Below are 8,269 nucleotides of genomic sequence, written 5' to 3'. Positions count from 1 at the left end.
GCAGCTCGGCGCACGCGGATGCGCACCGCACATGGACAAGAAGTAGTAGCCATGAAACTAAACGATTTTCTCGCATCATGAGCAGTGGAACAGCTGACGATGTAACAACTGCACTGATCCGATGTAAGTATGCAGCTTGCTGTCTGATTTCGACACCTGTAGCGACGACTGCTCGGCTTTGTAGAATCATCCATTGTCTTATGGGCTGCTCAGGAGTCTGGCTGTTTTTCGTTAGCCTCTCTCCGTTTTTGCCTACATTGTGTCCATTGTATACTGATAGTTAATTGTGACTTTTACTTATTCTGAGTACTCTATTCTAAGCACATCGTAGACACTATTCTTTTGCACTTGGAGAACGGGTTCAGTTCAAACAGAAGGAGAGATATTACGGTATATCTTATACAGTGTAAAGTCGTGAAAATATATATGCGCTTGTTTACTACAATTTGTGTTGTCATGCAGAGGTGATGACTGCTCACCATACGAGAGAGGTGTTCCCATCACCGACGGCAGATACAGGATAGTGAAGAGGCTGTAGGATGAAAGCAAGAAGATGGGTAAAAGCTAAACTGAAAATAAAAGGTGAACCGTAAAGTGAACTGAATGAGCGGAAGTGAATGGTAAGGAGCTCTCTCGCTCTCGTCTTCTCTCTCTTTCTCTTTCTCTCTCTCTCCTCCTACTCTGGCTCATCTCTCTTTCTCTCTGCTCTGCTCTGCTCTCTGATCTGCTCCGGTCTCGGTCTCTCGCTCTCCGTCTCTCAGTCTCTCTCCTCGTCTCTCTCTTTGCGCTCTCTCTCGTCCCTCTCTGTTGTCCTTCTCTTCTCTCTCTTTCTCTCTATCTCTCTCTCTCTGTTGTCTCTCTTCTATCTCTCGATTTTATATGCTTCATGTCTTTCACCTCCCGCCCTCCCTCATGTCTGTCTGTATCTCCTCCTTCTCTCAATACTCGCTCTCTCTCGTCTCCTCTCTTCCTCTCTCTCTCCTCTCTCTCTTTCTCTCCTCTCTCTCTACTTCTCTCTCTCCTCTCGCGCTCTCTCACTCACCCCCCCCCATTCTCTCTCTCTCTCGTTTTCCTCTCTCTCTCTCTCTCTTTTCTCTCCTCTCCGCTATTAATCCTGATTTCTTCTCGTGCTCAGTTTCTCATCCCGTCTCTGTTGTCTCTCTGTCTTAGTCTCTTTCTGTCGTCTCTCGCTCCAGCTCCAACGAATTCACAATCGCTCACAAATAGGCTATAGCAACTGGTAATGGCTAACTATATGTAGTTATATGTGGGTCTAACGCGGTTTATGATCTACCGTGGGTTCAATTATAGGTTCGTATAGTGCCATTCCTCCGGCGCAGCAAAATGTCACAGTAATCGTTTAAATTTATTCAGTACATGGTCCGTGCAGCATGATCTGCATAATAGTCAGTATAGATAATGTTGTATGCTTGAGCCTTGTTACTATAGCCAGGCATCTACAAGTGCGTTATGTAACTGGCGTCCGTACTCCGTGCGTCCGTTACATGCGTAACGGTGCGCTGCGTCGCGTACATGCGTACGTACGTGCGTGGTGCGTGCCAGTGCACGTGCGTGCGGTGCGTGCGTGCGTGCTTGGTACGTGCGTACTGTGCTGGGGCGTTACTGTGGCGGTGCGTCGTGCATCCCTACTCTGTCGCGTGCGTGCGCTGTGCATGCGTTCGGCGCTACCAAGTAGAACAATATGTTTACGGTATGTTAACAGGTGTAGACGGTGGAAAGCAAAAAATATGCGCTCGGTACTGCGAATGTATGTTGTTGTCCTTGCAGAGTATGATGTTACCATACGAAGCTTCCAGATGCAATAGCGAAAAAGGCATGCTATGGGTGAAATAAGATGAGTAATAGTAAATACCCTTAGATATTTTACAGCTCTCTGGGAAGTTATATATTATGTAGAATAAGCTCTCTCGTCTCTTCTCCGCTCTCTCTCTCTCTCTCTTCTCTCTCTCTCTCTCTCGGCTCTCTCTCTCTCTTCTTTCTTCTCTTCTCTCTCTCTCTCCGCGCGCGACTTCTCTCTCGCTTCTCTCTCTTTCTCTGATCTCGGCTCTCTCTCTCTCTCTCGGCCGTCTCTTCTCTCTCTCTTCTCTCTCTCTCTCTCTTCTCGTCCTCTCTCTCTCTCGCTCTTGCTTCGCTCGCGCTTCTTCTCTCTCATTCTCTCGTCGGTCTCTCTCTCTCGCTCTCTTTCTCTCTCTCAGCTCGCTCAGCTCTCTTCTCTCCCGCTTCTCTCTCTCTCTCTCTCGCTGCTCTCTCTTCTCTCCTCTCTCTCTCTCCTCTCTTCGCTCTCTCTCTGCGATCGCTCTCTCTCTCTCTCACTCTCTCGTTGACAGGCTCTGTTCTCTCTCGCATTCTCGTCGTCAGTTCTCTCGTCTCTCTCTCGCATTTATCTCTCGTTCTCTGTTCGCTCTCCTCTCTCTCTCTCTCTCTCTCTCTCGCTCTCTATCTACATCTCGTCTCTCGCTCTCTCTCTCTCTCTCTCTCGTTCTCTCCTCTCATCTCTCTCTCTCTCATTATCTCTCGTCCCGCTCTCTCTCTCTCTACTCTCAGGCATCTCTCTCGCTGTCTCTCTCTCTGCTTTTCTACTATCAAACTCTCTCTCTCTCTCTCTCTCCTCTCTTTGCTCATTCTCTTCTAGTTCTCCCTCTTTCTCTCTCTGTCTCTCTTCTCTCTTTCTCTCGTCTCTGCTCTCTTGATCCTCATCTCGCGTTCTCTCCCTCTTCTTCTCGCTCGCGTCTCTTCTCTATCGCTGTCATTAGATCCCGTCTAGTGCTCTCTCTCCTCTCTCTCTCTTCTCTCTCTCGTCTCTCTCTCTCTCTTCTCTTCTCTCTCTCTCTCTCTCTATCTCGCTCTCCATCTCGCCTACTCTGTCTTCTGCCACGCGCGCTAGCGGCATTATATAACGTATAAATAATATAAAGTTAGAGAATCTCTAGGATAGTATACTATTACTGGCTTTAGAGATCATATAGGTTGCGACAAGGAAGCAGTGTTTGAAGGACTGAAATAAATATCTTCGTTTTTCGGGCTTGTGGTTAATTGGATAACTGGCTAACATAAAATGCGTAGCATTATATAACAGAAAGCAACTAGTCTGTTTTCGCGGAAGACCAGTTGTTATACAATACTCACATAGACGTAGTCGTAACCGCAGTCGTTGACACACAAGCGTACAACACCCACGCCAATAGAGTAACGGCCTATTGTTTGAATTGAGAGCAGATTGGGGGGAGCGTTATTTCAAAATCCTGCCTGCCTGAAATGGGATCGACTGCTGTCATAGGGATTAGCAACTGTGAAACCCTAACTGTAACCGTAACTTTCTAACCCGAACGCTAACCATAATTGTTAATCTCTAACGATACTAACCATTCTATCAAACGCGCTAACGCGTAACATTGTGGTATATGCGTTAACATAACCACAGTTACTAACTCAACATGATGTGTGTAATACCATTGCGAGCCAGTAAGATCCTTGCGCTTGGCTTTAATTAAACGGTATGTGACTATACGTGTGCCGGGTTGACGGAGGCGAGACCGATTACGAGGAAAAACCATGCAACAGCGGGATACAAGTAAAATGTACGCACTACAATCTACAGGAGCAGGGCAGCGGTACGAACGGGTGCTTGCCCCACGCCAGTAAAGTGTGCTAGGCGACCTAGTGAAAGCGGTTAGCTGCTGCAGAAGGCGCCGGCGGCGGTCCGACGGTCCGGGCGGCGCCTGCGCCCGCGCCGCGGCGGCGGGTGCGGGGGCGGCCCGGGGGCGGGGGCAACGGCTATCACGCCAAAATAGGGCTTATAATAATTGAAAGTCTAATGTGATATAGCAATACTAGGCAGATCAGAGCATTACGAAGATAAAGTTACGAAACCTAGGTGTGGCACCTAAATATCAGCGTGTACTAAAAGATAGTTCATGTGTGTAAACAAGATACGAATTTGCACGCAAAATAGTCTGTAAAATTAAAATCTGAATAATCTATAAATACTGCCACCCTGAGGAGTATCAGATATACCGTTGAAATATGTTACAATCATGTACAGGGTAGTTACTGTACACTGTCGTCAGTACGTGCGTGCGTCCCGTGGCGTGCGTCGATCGCGTGCGTGCGGTGCTCCCTTACGTGCGCTGCGACGGAATTGCTGAGGCGATGCGGATCGCCACACAAGCGCCATCAGCCAACAGTATGCGTTCATCTAGCCACCCTGGCCTCTCGCATGAGGCTGCGGAGACGGGCTGGTGCTCGAGGCTGGACACGTGCGGCGTAACCACGTGGCGCACGATGCTTGAGGCGGCTACACGTCGCGTAACGCGTAGCGGACCGATGCTGATGCTGCTACAACGTCGCGTAACACGTGGCCGAGATCGCTGGAGCTGCTACACGTGCGGTAGACCGTGGCACGATGCTGAGGCCGGACACGTGCGTAACCGTGGCAGCGATGCTGAGGGCTGCCGTGGCACGTGCGGCGGTAACGTGGCGACGATGCTGAGGCTGGCCTACAACGGCGGTGACCGGTGGGGACGATCCCTGACAGGCTGCGACACGTCGGTACACGCGTCGGCGACGATGCTGAGGCTGCTACACGTGCGGCGTACCGTGGCGACGATGCTGAGGGCTGCTACACGTGCGGGGTAACCGTAGTGGGGAAACGATGCTAGCGCCTGCTACACGTGCGGTAACGTTGGCGACCGATTGCTGGAGGCTATACCAACGGTGCGTACAGCGTTGGCGACGAGGGCGAGAAGATGTCAGGATGCCATGACAACCGTTTGTAGTGGACCGTATGAGCAGAGAGGATGTCAATGAAGCTGACAGCCATGCCAGTAACATGCGATACGCAGAGAGGCTGCAAAGGCTTGCCCACGCGTGCAGTAACATGGTCCACAGCGGCTCTTAATTCTTCGTCCTGCCGTAAGAAATGAAGCCTGAAAACATGGAACTACTATTTAAGATACCTGCGTTATATAATCATTCAACTTGTTAAATTGGTGTGATCTGTCATGAAACCTAGGTTGGGGAATTTCAAATTAAGCTGATCTAATAACCAGGATTATGTTTTGTCGTCGTTGGTCAGGCCAAGGAGAAAACTAGGCGTCTGTTTATCGTAGTGGGCGACGCCGGCTGAGGCCCGGCGGGGAAACCGGTATGAAGTTGAGTGGCGCACAGCCAACAAATATGGTGTTTCTAATCACTGTGTTAATGTGTGAATCTATCATTAATCTAGTGCAGGAATTTTAATGTAGAACTGGATTATGTTCGTGCGAGCCTTCGTCTTGGTCAGATCATTGGAAAGCGTGAGTGTCTAAAATGTATATTATAATACCTGTTAATGTATAACGTGTAAACATGGTGGAATTTAATCTAATTACGTTAAGTTTCATGATTTTTAGCTCCATTGACATCGTCAAGACCTGAGCTATTGCTATGAGTCGTCGTCCGGTACGTCGTCCGTCCGTCCGTCCGTCCGTCCGTCCGTCAACATTGCGTAGCGCGGTCAACGATAACTCAGGAACCGTTTGCCCACATGGTGAAATTGGGTATCATTGGTTACTGCTATATGGGCTCCATATTAAACGTGAACTTTTTGAAGCACGCCAGTCGACGTACTTTCGACGCCACTGGGCAATTTTGGCAAAAATGGAATTGCATTTAGTCAGTTCAGTTAAGACGTTATTGCTCATTTTTGGTATTGTGAATAAAATAAGGGCTAGGTGATTGTATGTACAATTTGTTATGCAAATTAGTTGTAGGGTTGGCACATTTAGTATAGCGATATTATAAGACACAAAACAGTCTGTGGGGTCACACTCGTCTGGGTTCGTTTACAAGAATTCATTACCATAGTCTGGTATAAAATAATAATATATTAAGATAGTATATCTATATATATGTTATATATATATATATGATATATATATATATATAATATAATATATAGCAAGCCTATAATAGTATATGTTATATATATTAAATGCAAAATTGGTATTCCTCTCGTACCGTGCGCGATAAAACGTCTATATGGAGTAAAGTTATTACAAAACTGTCACGGAAACGCAGCTATAGCACCAATTTATTCAAATGCCATCGCTACTCAAAGCGTGGTATAGGCGCATCTACAGGTCACAAATTGAGATTTCATTTGTATTAAAGTATTATTTGCGATATACGATGGCATCGTTTCTATTAATGTACGTCCGGATTGGTTGCGCGATTAAAACTGACTCTCTGACCTCACTCATTTGTGTCTTTTTTGTTCGGTTGAAGCTACAGTGTCATTGACACTTTCATTATACTTGTTACCTACACGATTATTTACTCTATTTGCCTGTAGAAAAAAAAGTTGTTGGACAATTAAGCTTTTTGATCAATTAAAATCATGTTTTCTTGTTTGTGTATATAGCGCAATGACGACAAGCTACATCAAACGCATAGTTTGGTATTGACGATTTAGCCGCAATTTTTTTCAAGTATACTCCTATACTATTCTAGATAATTGTCACTATAATCAAGGTAATTACATTATAATGAATCTTTCTCTGTGGAACTTTTACCTGTCATAAACGACACATTTATACACATATAAAAACAATACAGATTGACCTCTATCTTGTTAAACTTATATGTATATAGATATATATAGATATATATCGGGTTAATAATGACAAATTTTTTATAATTAATATTGATTATGACAAATTAATATTTGTCAATATTAACCCCTGATGATATCAGGAGTGTCATAATAATCATAGACTCTATATAGTCATATAGACCTAGTATATCTCTATATAGTAGTACCCCTATATAATCAGGAGTCTATCAATATACTGAAACACTTAATTTTTTCCTCATGGTATATGCTTGTGACCGTTTGTCTTTGTGTGGGAAAATCTTTTGTGTGAAACTTTGTGTAGAAATGTGTGATTGTTTTCTTGAATTTGTGCTAACGGTACGTTTACGCTATATTGTCAATTAGAGTTTGATAGGCCTAAAACATTTCATCGAAAATGTAAAATCATTTTGCGTATTTTTTGGCTGTATGATGTGTAGAAGTGACAAAGGTTGTCAGGTCCACATCGGTGCTGTGTGTAATAATGGGATTAAGAGGTTAAATGAGGATGTAATGGAGCACATGGCTAAACGTGGTTTCGGTAATGCGTGTCGGTATACGCATACGCCACGTACGTTACAGCATAAAAAGACTCAATAATGAGAGTAATTGCATCGATATTAAAATGTTCACTGCCAAATGTGTTGAATTTCTGACTTGTATGGTGATCGAACTTTATCGTTACTTGTTTTGTATAGAAAGCTTTATGCTTCATATGTATTTTTTTATTGTATTTTGTTTGTGTATTGATTGTGGGTTGTTTAATTGGGCATAAATACGTTTCTCTCGTTGGGGTTGAGTTAGAAAAGTATTAGGGTAGTAGTTATTTTTTTAGGAATTGTTTAGGTTTAGGTTGAAGTGTAGATCAGCGGGGACGCTGAATCGATGACAGGGTAGTCATCGTCTTGGGAAAGTGGGAGATAATGTAACATATGTTTTACAAATGTTACATAAGTTAGTTAGAGACGCGGAGTGCGGCTAGACTCAGGGTTGTTTTAGTGGTAGTCTATGTAGACAGAGCGTCGTGCATATTGTGCGGCTAGATTGATGGTATAGGATTGATGGTATAGGCGCAGAGAAGGTAAGACGTGTTTTAATGGTCGGGCGTTTCATAGGGCATTTGAAATGCGGAAGGGTAGGGCGCGGTCTGGCGGAGAACGGGTGACATGTGCGCTCAGGATGTCGGTGTTTTTGGGGGCACGGTAATAGGTTGGAGAGAGCGTGGAGAGACAGAGATGATAGAAGTTCAGACGAGTTCGAGAGTTTGGTGGTGGTGCGGGAGATAAGCAACGAGCTTAGGCGCGAGCGGTGCGCGTTTCTTTGTCTCTTTGTTGCTAAGATGTGGACTTACCCTGTTCAAGGTTAGTGTTCCATTAGTCGTTGTTCAATTGGTTCATTGTTCATGGTCATTTCTTCATTGTTGTTATTGGCACCAGAATGTTGGACTACGCTGTGGTGCCAGTTAGTAAAGTTTATTCAATGTAAATACACAAGTTGTGGAATTTCCTTCTATATCATTTATTCAGACAAACCATCACTTCAACGTTACACTGGAATAGAAGGGTTTGGATTCTGCCAGTGTGCAGAATAAAGTCTCAGATATTGCTGTGCAAGCTAATGCTTCGGTTACTGATGTTT

The 8,269-nt window shown here is 44.9% G+C and overlaps 1 long non-coding RNA gene across 1 annotated transcript in view; it reads right to left on the bottom strand.

The window, feature by feature from the left end:
• The window catches only part of LOC106818184, a 20,543-nt gene extending 13,557 nt beyond the window's left edge, over positions 1-6,986 (bottom strand). The window contains exon 1 of the long non-coding RNA XR_001395160.1: positions 6,856-6,986. This is a non-coding gene — a long non-coding RNA (uncharacterized LOC106818184). The remainder of the gene's footprint in view (positions 1-6,855) is intronic.
• Between the last annotated feature and the right edge of the window lie 1,283 nt (positions 6,987-8,269).

Source organism: Priapulus caudatus, unplaced genomic scaffold, assembly GCF_000485595.1.
Source record: "Priapulus caudatus unplaced genomic scaffold, Priapulus_caudatus-5.0.1 Scaffold2078, whole genome shotgun sequence".
Taxonomy (NCBI): domain Eukaryota; kingdom Metazoa; phylum Priapulida; class Priapulimorpha; order Priapulimorphida; family Priapulidae; genus Priapulus; species Priapulus caudatus.
This window is presented reverse-complemented; position numbering and strand designations above follow the sequence as displayed.